The sequence below is a fragment of the Falco punctatus genome (assembly GCF_963210335.1).
Source record: "Falco punctatus genome assembly, chromosome: 4".
Lineage (NCBI taxonomy): Eukaryota > Metazoa > Chordata > Aves > Falconiformes > Falconidae > Falco > Falco punctatus.
The window spans coordinates 42,489,327-42,512,448 of NC_137583.1; the positions used below are offsets into that span (position 1 = coordinate 42,489,327).

At 38.1% G+C, this 23,122-nt stretch overlaps 1 long non-coding RNA gene across 2 annotated transcripts in view; it reads left to right on the forward strand.

The window, feature by feature from the left end:
- LOC308062742 overlaps positions 1 to 23,122 on the forward strand; it is a 55,904-nt gene that overhangs the window by 13,994 nt on the left and 18,788 nt on the right. The window contains exon 2 of one of the 2 annotated variants that reach the window (XR_013927666.1): positions 1 to 23,122. This exon is cut by the window's right edge and continues 18,788 nt beyond it. This is a non-coding gene — a long non-coding RNA (uncharacterized lncRNA). The other variant, XR_013927667.1, reaches the window with a different exon arrangement.

Sequence of the window (23,122 nt, forward strand, 5' to 3'; positions counted from 1 at the left end):
GTCAGTGTTCTCATGAGAATTGTGGTCGAGCAGAATGAAGCCAAAAGAGTTCAAATCCAGTGCAACTCCAGCTTATTCTCATCAAAGCTGCAGTGGTGGACATGACCCACTGGACTCAAGACCCATACCAGCATTTTACTTCCCCACTGTGCAGTTTTTGTAAGCAAAATGTGAGTGCCTGCAATGACTTGTCAGAAAAATCCTTGAAGTTGCCTCTGCGTAAGGCAATGAAGTGCCTCAATGCCATGATCATCTCTTGAGATACTTATATTTCTACTTCAGTGCAGAGGGAACAGAGAGGGGACTACGTTCCTGGTGTAGCTACCTCATTTGAATGCCAAATGTTAGGCTGAAGTTGCTTGTGTTTACTTTCAACTTGAATGGAAATGCAAGAGGTTTATTTGGTGAAGGAGTGGGAAGACATGTCCTAAGCTGGCTCTGTAAGAGTGGTTTAGGTTTTCTTACAGGAGCTAATAGGAAGTTATACCTTTTTTTTTTTTTTGCATTTGCCATGTGTCTTCAGATCCTACTCACCCTGGCCAAAAGGTCCGTTTGTACCAGATTTTGAATATATTGTGTTATTGTCCTGAAAGGGAGTTTGGCAGTTATATCATTTCAATATATTGCACATGCTTTGCTATATTTTTACCTTCTGTTCCTTTGCTTTTGAAAGCTTAGCTGGACAGCGAGAGCTGCCAAAATTGCAACTGTGCAGTATTTCCTGGCCTGGCAAGTTTGACATTTCTCCCTCACTGACAATGCCATGAGTAGCTGAATGATAATGTGGTTGCTGCTTTTTAAGCCTTTCCCACACCTGTCTTTGTTCATCTGCAGAGTTTTCACATTTTCTTTTAAATGACTAAAATGGAAGCATTTCCAAAATGAAAGTAGAAAGAAAGCATGCCCACTAAACCTTCTTTCCTTTATACTGGTAGAGTACAGGCCAACGAGAAGCAGTTTTTACTGGAATTGGTCAAAGTCCTTTACAGAAGGGAAAATAATCAATATATATATATATATGCAGTCCAGAGCTGAGATTAGGCCTGATTTAGTATAAAAGCTACTGGAAACCTAAATCTGGTGGTTTAGATACCTCTTCTCTCTCACAGGGAAGACCTTTCAAAACCTTACAGTTCGATCGTATAGTGGAAGCACCAGGGCTCTGTGACATGCACCTATCTCCTAAGGAACTTACTCACACGCATAAATATTTTGCTAGACATGGATACTTTTCCCACTTAAAATGTAGTGAGAAAGAGCATTGTGGCTTGTCATTTGAATACCAAAGCTGCAAGCTGATACTCTATAGACAGCCATATACTGAGAAGGAGTTGAGACCACATCTGTTCTTGTCTTTTGTCCCATTCCTGCATTGGGTGGCTACAAGGAACCACTGAGAAGAGCAACATACATCTGTAAGTCTCCAGAGTGCCTTGCAGAGGGAGTAAGTGTCTTCTGTGGAGAGCTCTGCACCTCAAAATATATGGTAGTAATTAGATTACTACTAATTGAGTTTAGTAATCCAAAGGCTCAAATACTAACCAGCTAAAACAGGAAACATGAAAAAAGGGAAATAACTTTTCTGTAACTTTTTATGTTTTTCATCTCATAATTGCCTAACCTGCACTGAGAATTGCTTTCTGTCACATCTCCCATCTCATTTGAATTTGTTATTCTTGGATTTCTTTTCCTTGGGGGCAATTTTGCTTGTAGTTGCTGTTTGCTTACAGGATTGGAGATAAAAAAAAATTCACCGCCTGTCATAAAACAGTTTACCTGAGAGAAACAATAACACCACTGAGGTGACTGTACAGTTATGTTTCTTGGTAAATATGTGCTTTTTACTGATTGCTTTTATTTTCATAGTTCCTCCCTCACAGCCTTTGACAGCATCTAATTCCAGAGGATAAACTCCCTCTTGCTCTAAAGCAGGATACACCGGTTAGACTGATAAAGGCAGTTGTGTTGGCAGTGGGTAATATCATAGACAGACAATAGAGACAAATCAACAGTAAATAATAGTAATAATCTGTCATTTAAAAATACAATTTTAAAATAGTAACAAAATTAATATTTTATATTTTTACTCCAAGTCTGGAAACAACAAATCAAGATTTTTAAATGCAAGCAACTGAACTTAGCTTGTATGGGGTACATTTTACTGACGTCTTAGTTTTGTGGCTTTACATATTTCAAAAAGCTTCTATTGGTCTTAACTGTGCTGACTAAGTTTTCCTCCTCTTGCCTTCTCCCATTTTTTCTACAAGTTCTGTCTCTTGATTCACGTATGTTATTGTCAATTTTATAATTTATTTAGTATTCTTATCACTCCATGGATTCTTTCATCTCTACAACAATTCTTTAAAAATTAGTAGGTCTCCTTGATTATTATTTTGTAGCACTTGGAAAAATAATAGCACTGTAACTTGCTCGTGCTTTTCTGTTAAATTCACATCAGCAAGCAATCTTTTTTGTAATTGTTTCTAGCTTTCTGGAATTGGTTGTTTAAAAGTATTGTGGTTTAGACTTTATTTCGCCTGCACATAAGAAATGCAGTAGGATGATTGGTTTTACCTCAACTATCACTATCACAGTTTCTTAGCTCTAGGAGGAATTAGTCTTTATCTCTCAAGGTAAAGTTTAATATAGATTTCCTAGTACATTGAATTTAACCCTTTTGATTTAGAAAATTATTTTCCAGAGTAGCAGCAGACTTTTAAGGTAGACATTTTGTATTATAGCCCTGTGTGTTAATGCAACATTTTTCTCTAGGTAGAAACTATAAATTGATATTAAGAATTCAGGCATCCTTTACTTTTTCTGATTTTATGGTCTGTAAAAAGTGTCATTTATATCCCATGGCATACTTTATCTGTATCATACTAGCATTCAAGATCACTTTCATATTATTTTTCGGTGGATCAGGAAAAGGGAATTCCATTTTTTGCACAGTTTTCCCAAATGCAAGTAACTTATTCTGGAAATCTCTGATTTCTTTTATGAAACTGATACAGAATCTATCTCTGCAGTTGTTCTATAATGCAATACCTTTCTCATATTAGATATTTTTCCATAATGTCTTTTTACTTGGTGATGGGATAGCTTATATCTAACACATCAGCCAGAAGCTGTGCCAAATTTTCAATAGCAAACTGCAGTGAAGCGCACAGCCTAAAAGCTGCGATATATTGTTTGGATTCACAGGCTAGCAAGGACTGTTAGATATGTCCTGATCCTTTAATGCTAACATTTTGGGTGGAAATGAAACTCTAGGTTAAACCAGGCACTCAGTTGCTCGCTCATCATCAGCTTTTTTTTTTTTTCTGTTATTTACAATGCCCTCGGAATTAGGAAATTTAAACTCTGAAAGCTCTTTCATTATACCTTGCTGAAACAAAACCAGTACCAACAAATAAATATTTGCCATTTATTTATGGAGACAATAAGAATTCATGTCCTCCTCAAAAATCACTTCCTTTTGCAGCCAAGAAATGGTGCCATTTTCCAATGCAGTAAAAATATTTGAAGCTCGGGAATGTGTATTACTCTTGTTGACTTACCGCCATTACATATGGGAACACAGTAGGTGCCGTACGCCACAGGCTGGTAAAGAATGGGGATGGATTTCAGGGTTGCCAGAAAGATATTTGAGGCCTTTTTGAGGGTCTGTCTGAACAGTACTGCTCCAAGGGTAGCTTTCCTCCCTTTTTCCCCTTGCACATTGGCATTTAAATCCTCATCCTGGTCTGAAAATAACAGATCTTGTTTTTGCAAATTTGGACAGGGATTTTTTCCTTGGTGCAGTATTATCACATCCTCACTGTTTTTATTCTTTGCAGTAGACATTTTTAAAATGCAACTTAAAAATAAAATCTCCTGGCTGCAGCCAGGGAGGGATTATCACACATTAATTTGATATGCTTGCTCTGAGTGGTTTTATTGCTTTTCACAACATTTTAAAATTTCAGTATTCATAACCCATTTTAGAAATTATCATCAGAGGATATTAGTCCTACCCGTGAAGGACAGATGATATACATTTTTACAGCTTATTAAGTTCCTAGATTTACCCTGAACACATACACAAAGTCTGCTTGAAATATTGGCCTCCTACACAGCTACATTCAAATTACTGGTAGATGGTCCCACTGGGACCTGTTTTGTACCCTCCAACTATCAAGATTCAGTGTGCCAGTGAGGATCCTAATGATAGCTAAGAGTCCCAAAACTTTTGGTTTTCATGGCAACCTCACAGCCTGTTGTACAATAACTACTGCTTTGTCACTTGTTTCAAGACGAGCTTTGAAAACAGTTGGCAGTAGAAAAGCATCTTTTTATGCTTTCTCTCTACAGAGCCTGATATTCTTGCCCAATGCTTTTTGTTAGTGCACAAGATAATCTCTTTCCATGAAGTTAATTGGTAGGGGGCTTTCAGTGATATTAATGGCTACATGATTAGCTTGCTGTTCATGGCACTATGATAATGAGAGTTTCCTTCAGGGGAACACTGATCTGATCCTCAGCTTGCATGCTCTTCACCTTGGAGGCTTCAGCGGAAGCTCATGAAGGTTATAGTCAGAGGTGAGGAAAGATGTAATGTCAGCAAGAAAAATACCTATTAGCTGCAGATATCCAATTAGATATCAGCTTGGTGGGGCTGAACACAGTTATCTGTGGGGGGATATTAGGGGCAGAAGAGGCCTTTCACACATAATCCTCTCAAAGGTCTGTTTTCTCTCCCAATTGCTCTGGGCCACAGTCCCAGAATGGTGATTGGGCAGGAGCTGTTGATACTGATGGCAAAACCCCCACAGTCTGGGCTTCCTGACTGCTATCCTACAGATAGTGTTAATTTATACAGATAGGTGTAAAATAGCAAACTTTAATCTGCTACTCCAAATGACAATAAGATCTGAGTTGCTGCCTGCTGAAAGCCATGAAAATGACCCGATAACTTTTAATTGGATTCAAATCAGACCCAGGATATTAACTTTTTGCAACAGTCTTTAGGACATGATTCTGAAAAAGCACACAAATGCATGCCTAACTTTAACAACTAAATATGCTCCCATCTGAATAGTGACACTATCTTGAATCAGGGTGAATTGTTATGATAGTGTTATTAAAAAGAAGCAATCTACTGCAGATGTGGCTGTGCATGGGTAGTTGGTAGGGCAGTGTGTATAGATACTTAGGTTTTCTAAATTGTCTGATGGGGGAACTTTCCAAATGAGTGGCTTTCTTAGATGTGACAGTCACAAGAGTGGTTTCAGAAGAATGACTGACACACAATCAGAGGGTTGATCTCAGTGGAAACTTTTCTTGAGAAGTGTGATAACAAAGGAGTCTGTGTCTTCATGGTACCATAAAAATTTCTAAATGATTAAGAAGAGGTTATTAGATCCCCTTTGATCTGCTTGAGGAATCAAAGAGTTTAAGATCAGGGAAAAGCAGTTAGATCATCTAATCTGACCTTCTGGGTATCACATATATGTTGCATTTCACTCAGGCATCATTGTGTAAAACTCACATATTTAAATTATATGATTGAATTTTCAGGGTACTGAACAGTGTGCTATACAGGAAGCAGATGGACTAACCTTGCTGCTATTTCTGGTAATCAGGTGAAATTTGCTGTGGTAGTCATGAAACATGTTCTCTTGTCCTCTGGTTTGGAAGGGACATTGTGTTTAAAAAATGATCAATATAATCCTGAGCTGGTCATCAGACTAGGTGTCAAGACAGCAACTTTGCCGTACTCCCTTGTTGCAGATATTCATCCCAACACCTAGTGTCTCAGCTCCAGGTGTGGCCAAGCACTATCAAAAAAAAAAAAAAAAAAAAGGGGAAGAAATCCTGGAGTAACAAGACCCTCATCTAATGCCTCTGCATCAGAATATGCTCTTGGCCTTCTGCAGGCCATGGTGCAGCTATACCCGACTCAGTACCACCAGTCAACATCACCTTCAACAAGAAATTATTTCTCAATAAGAGCTTAGTTTCTTACTGCTCCATCAGCCTTTAAAGCAACCTGCAAGTTCTAGTGGTAACTAACTCTTGTAGCTGCCTTTGAATGACTGCCCCTTTGCTTCCTACACTTTATCTGACCTACACATTTTCTTTTGTTTTGCTAAAAATAGATGGTTTAAAGCTTTCTGCAAAATGAAGTGACCTGTTCAAAGACAAACTGCAATGCTAAAGAGTCCATTTGGCTTTTAGCAAACATAATATGCATCAAATAAATTATGTCAATAGAGGCTAAATAGCATTTTACTTTGCTGACCAGGGAGCTCCAAGCTTCTGTTGTCTCAAACAACATTTTGTTGTTTTGAGAATGGTTTTCTTCATAAAAGAAAACAGCACTGATTAGGAGTTATTTGGAATTTAAATAGTCATCCAGGCTGGTGTCAAGTACAATGTCATAACAAGAGCAATTGGAACAGGAAAAGTAATTTTCATTTACAATGCCTAAATTGAGCAATTAGGAAAGAATTAGATTGGCATGGACATAACCAAGAAATGTCAACAGGTAACAAATGTTAAGTAAATCACAGTAACACTGTAATTTGGGCTAGTCCTTAAGTATATGTACTTGCTCTGTCCCTAGCTCCTTCATCCATAATTTATAAATCATTGATGGGATCAAGAGACACAGACAGGTGTTAGAAAAATATGAGGATTCCTTCAGTCTCAGGATTTGGGGTTTCATGGTGAAATAGCCAAAAGTATCTACGTGATTGTGGAGGCCAGGTCCCATTCTCCAGTGGGGGACACAAACACAGCTGCTGCTCTGAAAAATACACAGTCTATATGAATGTGGCAGAAAAGGGAGTGGGGAGCAAAGAAGCGGGGGTAGGGGTGGGGTGGGTTAAAAGGAGATCAGGGCAGAGCCAGAAATAGATCTGGTTTCTCTACAGTGCTATCTTTCAAGACATGTTTCACGTTGGACTAAGTGCAGGTTGAGATGCACATTTTCAATATAGGATTTTAGACCTGCCTCTGTCTAAAGTATTGCCCCACATTCACGTTCTATCCTATGTGTGTAGCGTGAATTAATAAGAAAGGCAATTACAGTCTCTGAACATGCTAGTCTGTTTATACCTTATTATTTACGTGTTGTTTTGAACAGCTGCTTTGGGAAGAGGTTTTCACGTATGGAATTTTCCGTAATAGTGTCACTTGAAAGTTTGAAGTGCTGCTGCAGATACTTGGACAAAACTTACCAACAGGGGAATTTAAATGCCATCCAGTTCCTCTTGCTGTCTCAGCTAAGCTTAAGAGCCACAGATGTAGCTGTTTAACTACATTTGGGGAAACTCAGTACTGGGATTATGGCTAACCAGCAACTAGATTTTCCCATTCACAAGAGCAGTGTCTCAGTCACTTTCCCAGTAAGTTTCTAGATATGGAGTTGTATTTTCTTTGGAAGCGTTCCTTGCTGGCCCTGTGGATTGCATGTCTTGCTGTGATCTAAGAGGAAATGATACCCTGTTCAGGTTTCTGAAAGCACTAACACAAATTCTGGTGGAACTTCTAAACGCTCTGGCTGTGGACGAGTTAGACTTTCTTTCTTCTGCTTCCCTTGCCATACTTGTCTGCTGTCTTGGGAAAATAGGTACTATCTTCACAGACTGGCTTCCTCAGAAGGGGTCATCTCCTGGGTACCCATGTCTGTTATTGATTATTGCATATTTTGTTTTACATTTGTATTTGCTTTGCATTTATCATTCTGGTATACAGTCGTTACCATCAACATTGACTTCGAATCAATTCCCTGATGTTGACAATGGCTGTAATTGATTTTCAAAAAGCAATTATCTTTGTTGTGGAAAAAATCCAGATATAATTCATGTTAAACTATACTGAAACCTATAAGACAAACCATTGGAAGTCTGAATGTTTTAGCGAGATCAACACTCCAGTTTTAAGTGTATGCCACTGCAAGACGAAAGACACTTTCACAGAGCCATAAAGTAGAAAATGAAATACAGCAATTTATTTTAGAAATTTGATTTGTTGTATTGGGAATACACAGATAGATTCACATGGGATTAGATCCTTCCATGTACAATGAAATGTCACTCCGCTATAGAACTGAACATCACGTGGACACTTTAAGAACAGCAGATGAGTTTTAAATCAACTAGTTTTTCCTCCACTCTGCATTTGCAGGCAGGTTTTGAGGCAGAAATAACAATGCACAAAGTGCTGATGCCTAGGGTTATGGAAATCATATGTTTTTACGCTCTTCTGAGTCCTAAATGTTCCCATTTCCTTATTAAAGGTAAACTGTTTTAGATTTTATATCTTTCCTGAATCCTCAACTGAATGAAAAATTGGCTCTTGAAAATACAATTTCTAAACTCCGAGTCTCTAAACATGATAATCAACACAACATCCTGGATGCAGCAAGGACTATTTGAGTGAATATTGCCATGGGAGGTGCTCATAAAACTGGGGCTGTTCACTCAAATTCTCACAACAGACCCGTGAGTTTCATGAGGTAGTTCAGCCTAATAGCACTGAACTCGTGATCAGATTTGTTTAAAATCAGCATACAACCAATGTGTAACTCAGCCTCTCCATACCATACACGTGAATGGCTTATACATATATATTTTTAAAAAGTCTCCAAGATGGAAAGTCTGTTTGGAGAACCACAACACAGTTTACTCACTGCTGCCTGCCTTACTTGAAAAGGTCACACCTTCCACTCCCTTCTCATTCCAAGCTGTAATTGTAGTATACTCATAATTTGAAATGCATTCCAGTGTCATGACCAGCTTCAAATGTAGGATGAGCAGTGAAAAACCTTGTAACTCAATAGCTTTATCTGATACTTTCATTATGTTTCAAAAGTTCAAAATATCATATCCTGTCATATCTAGATATTTTCAGTTAGAAATAAATTAGTTTTAAAAGATAGTTGTGTCTGGGTCGTCCAGTAACATTTAGAATAAAGCATACATTGCAAATGTATGTTTTTGTGCAGAAATAAATTTTAGAATGAATCCCAATAAAAATGGAAAAACCTTGTGGGAGAACTTGTGTATAAAGGTCTAAACCTTAGAACTTCCCTTATCTCACTTCTGAGTAGAGTGTCCAGCACAGATACGAAATGTGTAGTATCCTACTTTTCCTTTGGAATACAAGTTTAAGCTTAATTGCCAACAGAATTAATAGAAATGTCTTAAAGTCCATGCAAGGCAGCAAACAAACATATAAGATGTTTGTCTTATAACTGATAAATTATTTTTCTTTCTATGTGTGATTACAAAATAGGTATCTACATTACTCTAGAGATTCTGGTGAGCTCATGGTCAAGCAATGTCCATTTATTTTAGAATGTCAAGATCAGTTTAACCTCAAGATGGTGCTAGATGGTTAGGTTGGATGTTACAACAACTGTTGTTTATAATTTAATTTTTTGTAGAATGAAAAAGCATTGATAACATGTAATTGGTTAATAACCAATAAGAAAGGATAAAGACTTCATATTAAATTGCATCACCTTTATAGATTAACATGTTTATCTACCTAGGCAAGGCATGAATTGATTTGAAAAGATTGATTATATCACTGTCTCAGAATAAAATAGTGTTTGGGAAGAAACAGAGCATGTATAAAAGTCATTGGACCAACAGTGATAGCAGATAGACAATGTGCAGTTTGACAGCTTACCTAGTTATTAGAACCAGACAGTCTGGGAGTAATGGGAGTGTCATTCTGGCAAGTTAAAGTGATTAAAACCTATCAGATAAGTAGCAAATGCTTAAAGTTTTTGAAGAACCTAAGAACTTTAACTCTTTCATGTAAAACAAATAATAAGCAGAGGTACTTTAATTATTCCAAATCAAGCAGGTTTTGTGCTAGAAGATGGTTATCTAGGGCACAGCTATAGTATTTAAGCTATAACAGTGCTATGAAAATGGCAAGATCCTGCTAGTGCAAACACAGAGGACTTGATATAGTGCATCACTATACTCGTTCTTGGATCAGCAGGGAAATAAGCTACACTTATATGGCAGTGCCAGTGTTCTGACAACTTTCTTAGCACAAGTAGCTGCATAGGTGATACAACTGCAGAATAGAAAACACAGATTGCCATTGAGGTTTTTCTTTTCAGTTATGACACCAGACCTGATTTTCTAGTACAGCCAAACAGTGGACAGATGACCAGAAATTCATCTTACAGTTTCCTTCCTTCCTTCCTTGTGAAACAGTTAAGAGGAAGAGTTTCAAAGGAGCCCATGACAAAATTGTTATTGTTTATGGCAAAAAAAGTAGTGTTAAGTTTGTATAAACTGCTTACAACTCAATGTAGGGGTCACTAAAATGGACCTAGTCACTTTGAAAAAAATCTTTTCCCAAAATGAGATGTGGTTTTGCTTGAAGATCCTGGTTCCTAGGCACATCTTCTGTGATTGGTAGGTGTTGGAAAGCAGGGAATCTTTCTTCCTGGCACTGGGTGTTTTTGTTGCTTTTAAAATTTGTTTTTATTTTGTCTTTTTTTTAATGCTTGGTTTTTTAGCAACAGGATTTAATCTTTTAGAAAAGCTGCAAAATGGGAACAATTTATGTGTCAAGCTAATTTATTTTGCACCAGAAAGGCCTTTCAGAAAGATGGTTGTTTAATATATAATCTTATAAATGAATCAGCAAAATAATATAGGGAATTGGGGATGTGCAGTGACAGGAGGCTTTTTATTAACTTTTATTTTATTTCCAATTTTGGATTTTTTATCTTCACAGACATTTGTCTTGATATCTTCCAAAGTTTTTATGATTTTTTAATGCAAGCTATTACTAATAAGGTGGTTGAATCAGCCAAGACAATGCAACCAAAATGTGAAAAACTCTGGCATTTCAAAGAGGTAGTTGATCTCCCGAAATAATTGGAAATTTGCCCCATTCCTTTGTAACCTTAAAAAAGAAGGTTTCATAGTCCTTCTCATTTGTAAACCTGGAACAACATGAATGAACACACTGCTGCCTATTTTCTTTACTGTTTATATCATACATTTCTTGAAGAGAAAGGATCAGCAAAAAGTAGTTGTTTGGCTTTATAAAGCAGGGAAATAGAAACTAGACTGTCCCCCCTACCCGCAATTTTCTATCGCAGATAAAAGCATAAATAGCCTAGGAGACGGTGTTCTCTTAAATGATGATCCTAAGGTTAGTGGGGCTTTTCAAGAAGATTTTTCTTGTCTAGACTGTTATAAAGAAACTGAAAGTTGATTTAAGGGTTTATTATAGGTAATGTAATTCTACATCACTCATATTCAGTATTTAAGCAGGAAGGTATTTTATATATCATTTTAGAAAGCTGTTCAGAAGGAAATATGATACTGGTCATCCCAGCTATCTGAAAAATCTATTTTAAAAAGTATTTCAAAAGGAAAATAGATGACACTTTTTAGAACAGTGGGGAAATCAACATGCTATGGTTTTTCTCATTAGATTAAATTCCAAAGTGACATTCCAGCTGACAGGTGAGAGCCAGTAATAAAATTCATGCTTACATGGTTCAGGATTAATCAAGGGGAGAGCTAGGGTAAGAGCGTTTAGCTAAAAGTCATTTTAAGTCACAAGCACATAAGGATAGATGATTAATTACATTGTCCACTTTGGGCAATGACTGTGCAGGACAAATTGCATTTGAACTTGGCCACAAAAGAGTTTAAAAACCAAAACCACAGAGTAGCAATAAGTAAAAAAATACAATCTTTGCTTCCTCTCAAAACATTGTGTATTGATACAGGGGAATGGTTTCCTTTGGCTCCATAGAGGAATTTAGGAGAAAGTCGTCTATAGATATCAATCCTGATGCAGGATCCTTTCAGTAATGGTGTCAGAGGTGCACCTTGCTGAGATGTGGAGGCTGAGTGTTTACAGTGACCTCTGCCACATAAAGATCAGTCAGCATCTGGATATCCATATGGAGGATAAAACTTTCTGTATTACAAAAAAGCTTTCCAACAACTATTTTGGCAGGGACCATCATAAAAAGAGTATTTGAGCATCTTAATGCACTGTTAGTATATTCCCATCAGCAAGTTAAACTAATTAACTCCTCCCTTATGCGTACCTTAGTGATATTTTTACATTTCTCAAGGCACACAACTGCAGCGAATGAAGAGACAGGACATAGTTTGATGCAAGCAAGATGTCAATTTATTGTACACAATCATGAGTTTATATATGTTTTCAGAAGGTGCGCGCTTTAAACAGATTGGTTCTTTAAGCTAAGCATTACATACTAGTCAATCCCTGATTGGTGGTTAACTACAAACAAAGGGCACTTTGATCAATTAACAGCAAGGTGTTACCTCTCCTTGATGCCATCCGTTCCTCATTCCCGGCATAACTCATCCTGTTGATTATTATCTATTCACATTCCTTGTCCTCCCAGGGTTTGTGGCCTACAAGCTCGAGCACATTCTTTCAGCTAACTGATTGCCACTTTATGGTCCTGATTTGCAGGCCTCCTCCTGCACACAACCAGTCACAAGAAAAGGAAAATGTCACTTTCCAGTACTCACTCCATAGCAGGCGCTAGAGGGACATTCTTAAAGCAAAATGTTTTGTGTGCTGTTAAGTTTCTTGATGAGGTCAAACAAAAGATTACAGTCTCACCTGACATATTTGCTTCAACTTGGTGTGTATTTCTTCCTTTCTGTTTTTAAAAACTTTTATTTCTTTGTGCTTTTGATATCACAGTTGCCTGTTCTGCTTGCATTTGGGAATTGTTTCAGCACTGAGAGATACAGAGCTAGTGGAGAGTCCAGAAAAGGACCTCTGAGATGATTAAGGGACCCCAGCACCTCGCATATATGTAAAGGCTGAAAGAGCTGGGACTGCCCAGCCAGGAGAAGACTCAGGGAGGTCTCGTCAACCTGTACAAATATCTGAAGTGAGGATGTAAAGGAGATGGAACCAGGCTCTTTTCATTAGTGTTCAGTGACAGAACCACAGGCAATGGGCACAAATTGAAACACGGGCAGTTCCCTCCGAATATCAAGAAACACTTTTCTACTCTGAGGGTGACTGAGCATTGCCACAGGCTGTCCAGAGTGGTTGTGGAGTTGCTGTCCTTGGGAGACATCCAAAACCTGCCTGGACGTGGTCCTGGGCAGCCTGCTTTAGGTGACCCTGCCTGAGCAAGACAGTTGGACAAAACGACCTCCAGAGGTCCCTTCCAACATCAACCATTCTGAGTCTGTACCATTGCTGCTCAGTGTTTTTGATGGCATCTGTGACTGTAAAGCATCTCTGACATGGGAACAAAGGACTTGGAACTCTTTAGCCTTCAACTAAACCTACTAACCCATTTGCCTTCTTTTATGTTAGGGTTTAATTTCTTCAATCTCTCTGTGAAAATAAGGCCTAAGAAAAGCATATTTTGGAAGAAAACAGATTTCAGCGATGAATATTGGTCAAGTAGAGCAGAACATAACTTAAGTGAGTAATGAAGGACAAAACACAATACCATTGTCTGTATGCAAACTCATCCTTTGATGGCAACTTCTGTCATTTATAGTATTCTTCCTACTGTGAGTGAGTACATTTTTTAAAAAGTATTGTCAATGTATTGTGGAAACCAACAGTAACACAGGACAAGGACCATTGTCTGCATATGTCTAATGCTTCTAAATGAGACATTTTCAGTGAATTGGAATCTACAATGGCTTGTGTGTCAGTCAAGGTCATTTTTTTTTTTGAGCTTGTCTGATGCACACAATGAAGCTACTGTATTGAATGCAGTTCAGCATAATATCCCTAATTTAAGATGTAGACAATTATGACAGATTAACCAGAGATAATAGCTGTGGACCTGATTCTTTATTACCTGGATCAGCGATGTTGGAAGAATAAATGGAAGGCATAAATGAAATAATCTGTTGCTGGGCAGTTGAAGAACACACTAAATCACCTGGCTAACCAAGAATGAAGATTATGTTTTTGAACTGACAGAAAGAATCATGGTTAAGGTCACTGTAGATTTATTACCCTAAGGAACATTATAATAAACTGGGTTGTCTTTATATTACAATTAACTAAAAGAAGCCTCAATTCTCAGCTGATTCTCTGTTGCAGACACATGAATTTGTACTAGAATTAATTAGATGACAATGTCATCTGATCAAATTGGTGGAAATCTATTGAACTGCATGTTTTCAAAAGAAGCAGTGAAGATTTTGGCAGGACTTCCTTGTCAGTTTTTTAGGAAATTCCACAACTGGATAACTTTGTGTTCCAAAGCCAGGATGAGCACAGGGCTTGGGTTTGGTTTGGGTTTTTGTTTGTTTGGTTGGTTTTTTTTCCCCAAAGGAGATTTTGTGGGAGGAAAAAAATTCTGGATGTTTTAAATATAATGTTCCATGTTCTATTTTAAAATGTTTAGGCTATTCAATGCATATTAAATGCAATAAACTTCCCCTGACATGCTGGGCAAGGAGTGTCTTTGCTGGTATGGCCAATGCAGAAAGATAAGCAGCTCCAGGGAGGCTTATCCACGTGGCAATGCCTTTTCTCCCTGTTGATAACAGTTCCAAGGTATTTAGGCCTCCAGTACTTGGAAGATACACAAACCAGTGGTAAGTAGGTGACTGAGTGAAGGACCTGTGGTTTATTCCTGCAAGTAACCTTAACAAAGACTAATACAAGTCTTGGCCATTATAAATGAGGCTATGTCTGTGAAGAGTAAAAAGATCTTCTCTTAACCAGGTATCTCGCTCTGATATGTCTGAGGAGGCTACTTCCAATGCAATTCAAGCTGATCAGTTAATTTACTCCATAAAATTGTGTCTTAAAAATGCAACTGAAAGCTTCTGGTTCGGCCTCTCCTCTGAGGAACCCTGGGCAGCCATAGAAAGAACGCAAAAGTAAAGGATTTCATACCAAATCCTTATTTTCTGTCAGAAAATGCATTCAGAATTACAGGGTAATAATTCCAGACAGATTGAGGACCTTCATGGATGTTTTGAAGTTATATATATTGCCTGCAGATTTTCAACTCAGTGAATCTGAGTGTGTAATAGCCTGTGATGAAGCGTGCAGGCCTATCTGCCTCTGGAGAGGACTCCGAAGCCATCTGATGCTCTCTGCTGAGCAGTGTCTATTAAAAGGAGATCCTGCCAAGCCAAGTCCCCAGGAGTTAAATTCCCAGCCAGGGTTTGAAGTTATTCAGGGTGTTACTAATAATGGAAACATCATTATCTGCAGCCAAACTAATTTACATTCTATATTTTGAAAGAAGGGAATTGGGATTAGTTGGGAGAAGACTGTTCTTCTTCCTAGCCAAAGGGGTGAACACTGGGGTAATGAGGTGTTGCCCGAGAGACTTTTTGATTTCTTGTTCTTATGTTTATTGATTGTCAGCCTACATGGATGACATGCAGTTACAGATTTCAACTTGAAATAAATCTCTCCTTGAGTGTCCAGACAGCCTAACATGCATCTTATTTAGATTTTAATAATTTAAGAGCCATAGTTGCAAAACCAGCATACTAGAATTTGTGTGTTTTTCTACTGGACATATAAGCGGTAGCATGCATGGTGTCTCTGGGCAGGACAGCTTCCTTAATGCAAGGTTAATTCCTTAGCACCAGCCATACTCCATGATTTTGGGAGGGTTCTCAACTTTCTGTTAAATAGGGATAGGGATTTTGATTTTCTCTAAGTTATCACAAGACATAGATCAATCAGCATCAAAAAGGTAAATGGTGAAATCAGAATTATGGCAACAATTTGGATATTGAAACAATATAGTAACGTGACATAGCAGTCAGAGAAACTGTAGCCAGCATGTATTTCTAGAACTGAGCCTGCAAATTTTTCCAAAAGACATGACCTATTTGAGTGGAGGTTATTTGGCTCAAAGTAGATTGAGTGGGTACAATTTTGTGGCTTATATTATGCTTGAAGTCACACTAGATGGCTGTAATGTCCCCTAAAGGCTTACAATAGGACCCACAGAACATGGATTAATTTTCTACTTTATAAAGTGAAACCCATCTTTAACTGTCTAGCTCTGCCTTTCTCACAGGACTGAGCTTTGCTTCCTCCCCACCTTTTGTTAAAAGCTAAATCTGAAGTCAGTGGTTTCATTTTCTACATGAACACTGTTCAAAGCAATAATCTGAGAACGAGCAGCCCTGTTAAGTTCTTGTTCACAGGCACTCCTCTCCTATCACTAGAAATACAGTATTTGCCTTGGGAAGTATTATCTCAGCTCCTGCAGTAGCCAGTGCTGTTCTATCTGTCTCCAATGCCCCAAGTGCCAGAATGATTCCAAATATCATCCACAGTGAGCTAATATTGCCAAAGAGATTTCAAATACCAGCCAGCCTTTGCTATTCACACCTGAGTAGTTTAAAATTTCAGCACTACGGTAGCCTCATAAATTAGCAGCACATTACATCTTTTCGTTACAGATGTGGCAATGTCATCCAAGAAAGTTAATGACTCGGGCATCAGGAAATGGTCTTCCAAGTAGCAAATGTTCAGCAGATCAGAGTATTCCATTTATAGCACAGAAGATGATCTAAAATGTCACCATTGCTCTAGAGAAAACAAAGTACTGCATCCAAACATGCTGGAGGCTGTGTCAGTGACAAAAGAGTTTCTCTTGCTAGCTCAGGTAGTTAACATTCATGCTTATCAACTACATTGTATCTATGGTTTTATGTAATAATATATGGTAATTTTCTCATGATGGGTATTGGTAGTCAGGACTAGAATAGTGGAGGGGTTTTGAATGTTTCAAGGCACAGTACAGATCTTAGTAATTCTTGCTGCCTCTCTGTGATGTTGGTCTTGTTTAACTACCTGAGGAACACATACATTGAGATAAAGAAAGGGAAAAGAGTTTGCCCAAGGTTTCTTCCGTGGCAAGCAAACTGGGGTACCTCAGTTCTCAGTCTGCAGACCTCCTTGTTACAAGGTAAGGGACTGTTTACAACAAAATGGGATTTTGCATGCCTTCCTATGGGTATCTGTGATCCTGTAGCACACTCAGGATCACTTAATGGTCAAGTTTCAGTCTTTTCAGGACACCTAATAGGTGCCCTGGAAATATGGACTGCCTGGGCAAAAAGGAAATGTCTGGCTCTAGGCCCTTGCGTTGCTACATTTTCCCAAAATGTTCCCAAAATATCACATAGAGAGTATTGTCCAGACTGAGTTCCCACTTGTTTGGACATTTTTTACAGTCTCCAACGCACAATGTTTTCAGTGCCCAGGAACATTCAGAGTTTCAGAACCTGTATGGATAGCCTTAAAAAATTGAGATGTAAAGAGGGGAATGCATTAGTCAGAATTTAACAGTTGCTTTCCAAGAAAATGTCATGTCTTTGCAAGCTTGAAAGTTTTCCCTGGATACTGAGTCATTTCTGCACAGAGTTATTCTGGGCCATCCAGTCCATGATACTGAGTTGTATTCTTCACACAGTTGCATAACAAAAATAAGTTATGCCGAGTTCATTCAACATCTTGTGGATGATTTGGGAAAGTATGTGACAATAGCTACAGGTCAGCATAGTTGAGAGTCAGGTTACATTATTGCAGCTTGCCAGAAACCAGACCAGAGGGAAACATTCAGTATAGCAAAACCCATTCTGGAGATTTTTTTAATCACAGTTTCTTGTATCTAATATATCATCTACTCTTGCCTTTATGGAACATAGAAATGGAATTGTTCTACACCATTTAAAATCAGAGACTTGAACTGTAAATAATCCTTTTGTTGGTAACAGATTGGGAGGAATGGCTTAGTTATATGGATACTATTGCACTTGAAGGGGCAAAGCAACCTGATCTCCTGCAATGTACATAAATCTGATTGGGTATTTTTATTTTTATGCTAGGGTCACAGAGGGAGAATGTTGTGTACAGTTTTAGCAGAAAGGCACCTTGTAAGGAAAAAAATATTTTTCTAAGAGTTCACAGCCTTGTATGAGAATAGGAATGAAGGCCCTGCCAAAACCTTTTTCTTTCATACATCACTGGCTCACCTTTGCTCTCATAGATTATTCTCCCATCTCTGAAGGAAGCCTCTGGATTTCTGACAGTAGAGGCTGTCTTTGGAATATGCCTTTCTTTTTCTCTCCTCGCTGTCACTATGTCTTGTCCAGCCTTCAGTCAAGAGCATCAGTTTTAGTTCAGTACTAACGTGATTTGTGCTATAGCTAGCCAATTTTCTTCACTCTGCCATTTGCTGATCATCCCAGAGGCGGAAGGAGTTGTGTTGCCATTCACTCTCCCAGCTTTTGACACAAATATCTTTTGTGCTCAACCCCAAAATATTCAAGATCTTGTGTGAACGATGGTTTTCATGTGAAGTGTGCATACTAGATACAGGAAGCAGAGAAGTTTGTGAGAATTATTGGAAAATGTAATTTAAAGTGGTATTTATGCTATTGTATTTTCCATATCAAACAATAAAATCTTGGTTAGTGGAATATTTCTCCCCTTTCACATATATCCTGAATCAGCAAAACATTGAAGTAGGTTTCTAAATGGAAACCTGTGAAGCCCAACTGGATTCAACGGATCAGATATTGATCTATTATTGATCAGAAAAAACTTAAAATGTGGGTTCTGATAGTTAGGTGTTTTACATTGCACCCTCTCTTAGAAGGTAGATGGTGGTCAAACTGTGTATGCTCTGTATACACAGTAATAGCAAAATTTTAATGTCTTCGAGGTCTGTTCACGTCAGGGAGTGGTGTGAATCTTAAAGATACCATCCGTGTAGGTCTTGATATTGTCATAGTGGTCTTGACTAAATTGCAGAGCTCGCTCTATCATATGGTGCTCCCATGTCAAGAGTAGATTAGAAATGGCTTTCTCACTGTGAGCAAAAGCTTTTCTGCAGACTCGTTGCACATGCCTACGTGGCAAATGTACATTTTCCACATCAGGCATCTGGCTGGCTGCACTCTGAAAGGTCCTGCAGAAATGATTTGTGTTATTCCACACAATGGTACCTCAAAGAACAGAGCGGATTGCTTTCCTTCTGCTGCTGGAAAAAACATTCAGAAAGTGATAGGGGGAGTGATGAAAGTGGAGATGGCTTAGTACCAATTTCTTGTGTTTTGTACTCTGGACAGTTACATTTTCTATTGTGAATGACCCATGAAAAGTCACCCATCGAGGAGGATTTCTTAGGAGGCAGAAAGGAAAGGTAACTCAGCTCTTCAATGGGTGATGTATTCATCTTGGGTCTTGTGATAAGAAAGCAGCTGTGCTCACATGCATTATATAACAAAACTGTTCTGGCATCAGATGATTTCAATCACATCCAAATTTCCCTTTGTACTGCAGTTAGAATGTGGCTGGTATCTTGCTTTAAAGAGATTTAAACCAGCCAGGGTGGCCTCTTTCAAAAGGATGTTTACATCCACTGAGTCTAGCTGACATCATGGAAGTGTTGTAGAAGACCCTTTATGTGATGAGGAATCTAACCCTCCTATGTTAGTGTAGAAAACCAGACAAAATATAATCAGTAAATATTTAAATAATAAATAGCAATTAAAAGAATTGAGGAAAGCTTATTTGGTTTTCAGAACTGCAGATTACAGAACTAATCTGTACTTCAGTTTTTATCCAACGTGATCGGAATATCTCCTGAAACTCTGAAAAGAATAGCCGAGTTTGTAAAAATCCACTAGTATACAGTGAAATACCTTTGAAAGCTTGTCTGCAGAGCAACGTGAGCAATATCTTACAGTTTATTTTGTTATTTCAAGCTACTTTTACATAAACTAGAACAGCCTTTAGTTACTGTGACGCTTGCTTTGTACAATATTTTAGTATAATAGGATTTTTTTGTTTTGAATGTAGACCAGTTAAAGGTGAGCTTCCATCATTTAAAAGGTATTGTGCGTATACTGCCACTGATATGATTAAAACAAGCTGCTTAATATTTGTTAAAAATGAATTTTCTGTCAGGTTCCAGAAAGACTAAAACAAATCCAGGAGGATGCAATGTTCGGTTTAGAATGCTTTTAAGATGAATGTGCAGCAGTCTACACAATGTCCTGGGCTGCGTTTGTACTTGCTATATCTACATTGTCACTAGATGGCCATGACAGGCTTTCAGGCACTCAGAGACAAAACGTTTGATTCATCCAGAGACTGGAAATGATTTATGGGCAAGTGATAAAAGAATAAGAGAAGTGAGACAGAGAGTATGAGAGAATACTTTTCATTAGAGGAATGTAAATTGGGAAAAGTGGAAAACCATTTCACCATATAGTCCCATTATCAGGTTTCTGATTGTCCCAGCTGTTTTAACGGCTTTGATATAAAACATGACTCCTCTCTACAGTCTTGCTTTCGTAAGTCAAAGCTTATATAATGACTGTAACAGCAGTGTTACTACTACAGCACTGAGTAAAATATTGCTATGGCAGGAGCTGAACAGTGCTAAGAGCAAAGAGATCAATCTGCAAATGTGGGAATACTGATGAATAACAGCAGAGCTCTGGTTTCATCACAAGCACTTTGCAAGCATCAGTGTGCACTTTGGCTGTGAATGGAGCAAATCCGGTGTGAGAGAAGGCATTTCACTACCCGCTGGAAAACACAACGTGTGTTTAAGCAGTGGAAAAGATTTTATCTTGAACACTGGTGTTAGGTAGTATTTGCCAACTTGTAACGCTGTCACATCCAAAAGTCTGGTGATCTTCCCTGCTAATTCCCCTCAGAATATGTCTGTCCTTGAGTGAGGCAGAGGCCAGGCAGATCTGGGATGTTTAAATACGAAGCAAAGTGTCTCTTCCAGGCCTTTCCTTGCAGCCCTGCTAGTATTGCAGAAGCACTGTGATGTTCACTTTACTTATGCACTCTAATGTGAAAGTACACATTTCCTTCGCCTTTATTTGCAGTCGTCAAATACTCTTCTGTTTATTAAGAGCTTGTCTTTTCACTGTGCTGAGACTGCCTCCATTTGTGAGATAACCTTTCACATGCGATGATTGATTGTGGTATCTTAACAAGTGAAAGCATTGTTATTAAACTTTTGTTTTCCTTAAACCGTCTGCCATGAAAGGTCAAAATAGTTTAATTCTGAGGCAAGGCATCTGCCAATGATTGGCTCACCAATATTTCCGTGTATATTTTGCTTTTTTCCCTGACTGTTCTACTTATTCGGTGAATTGAAAAGAATTGATGGAAGTCCTGTGCCAATTTTTCAGTTAAATGCACTTGGTTGCAAATATTTTGGCAGCGTATACAGGAGGGAGAATTGCAATACCTGTAAGAAATTATATCAAACGTCAGTTTGCTTCTGTGAGTCTTCACACAGAATAGATGCTCCTCACAGCAACAGTTCAAAGCCCTTGGTCCTGTGCAGTGGACCATTGCAGGCATAAATAGCAGAGCCCCAGCCAGCTGGTTTGTGCGTGGGAAGCTGTTTCTGTTCAAAAGCTTGGGAGTTCACAGCAGCTCACAATGGGTTTGCTCCCTTTTCAGCCTGCCATGGTGTTACAGTAGGATATTGGGAAAACCCTTTCACAAGATGAGAACAGAAAAGCTACTGAGAGCTCAGAGAGGGTCCTATATGTGTTTACATCACAGCTCTTGGCCATCCTTGTAAAGGCAAGGTGAGCCCTTCTGCTTGGGGTAGGGAGTTGTCTCTGACTGCCAGAAATGTTGCCTTTCCAAATAGGTAGTGTTGAGCCTCTGAAATTATGTCTAAGCAGCTGTTCCCACAAACTGGCTGCTCTGTTACTCAGCACAATTGGGAAATGGCAAGAAAGTCTTCAGTGGGATGTATTTCACTGCAGCAAATCCAAGAAACATTGTTCTTCTCCCATATCTTATTTTACCAAGCATGAGATCACATCTATCCAGGGAACAAAAAGCCATAATTTTTGTCCAATCATTCTTTAGTGTTCTGTTTTGTTTACAAGTAAGCATGATTTAGAGCTGAATGAATAATGGACAATATAATTTCTCAAATAGTTTCAGCATAAAACCATAAAATTTAACAAATGAATAATTCACTGAATATATTTGTGAATTATTTAGCCAGCTCTATATGCTGAATAAATATAGCCTGGTGCAAGGCTCAGGGGAGTCAGTACCTTTCTAATGAGTTCAGCATATTTTGGATCAGGCCTTACAAGAAAAAACAAAATTGACAAATAATTTATTCGAAAGCAATTCCATAAAATCTTGACAAGTCCTTCTCATTTTGTGATGTGTATAAATTGCATTCAATGAATGCCAAACACATTTTGAAAAGTGTATCGTCTGTTCAAAGACAGTTTGTAAACAGAAAATTTCAGCCTTTCCACCCACCTGTTGTGTAGGTGTAACTTTTGGGAAAATCACATTTTGCAGAAAGCCGATGTTTCTAAGGGTAAGAAATTAAACCTAAATGTATTTTTTAACAAGAAACAGGAACTTAAAAAACTTGAAAGTCATTACTATCTTTGAGGATGCTGATTTATTGAGATTTGTTATTAACAGCAATAATTACAGTTTTATGAAAAATGTATCTTGTTGAAAGAATTTATTTATTTTTTGGTAAGATTGCAAATTTGATTGATACAGCAGGAAAGGTGACATCAGATGGGAGCCTGGCTGAACGCGTATGTCTCTTGGGTTTAAAAAGTAGATAGACACAAGCTAAAATATACAGTAAGCAGATTAAAATGCCTTCAGAAGTGTGTATTTTTCTACTGTAACCCTGCAGTTCAGGGACAAATGAATTAATGGCAATCCCATGACCTTTTTTTTTTTTTTTTTTTTTTTTCCCCTTCACAAAATCACAGAATGATGGAATCATACAATCATTTAGGTTGGAAAAGACCTTTGAGATCACCAAGTCCAACTGTAACCCAGGACTGGCAAGTCCACCACTAAACCATGTCTGACTGGTGGATCACAAGGTCTTCTGCTATCCTAATTTATGAGTCTGATGACAAAACCCAAAAATTACTATGACTTTTAATCTTATTTGCAATGTAACAGCTACTATTTTGAATCCTTCTTTCCTTAGAGGGTTTTGTGTAATGACTGATCAATCAGTGAAAGAATTGGGATTTTGAGTTGCTCTGAGATTTTTGATGGCTTTGTCTAAAAAAGTATTTTTGCCTTTGTGTTAATGAGA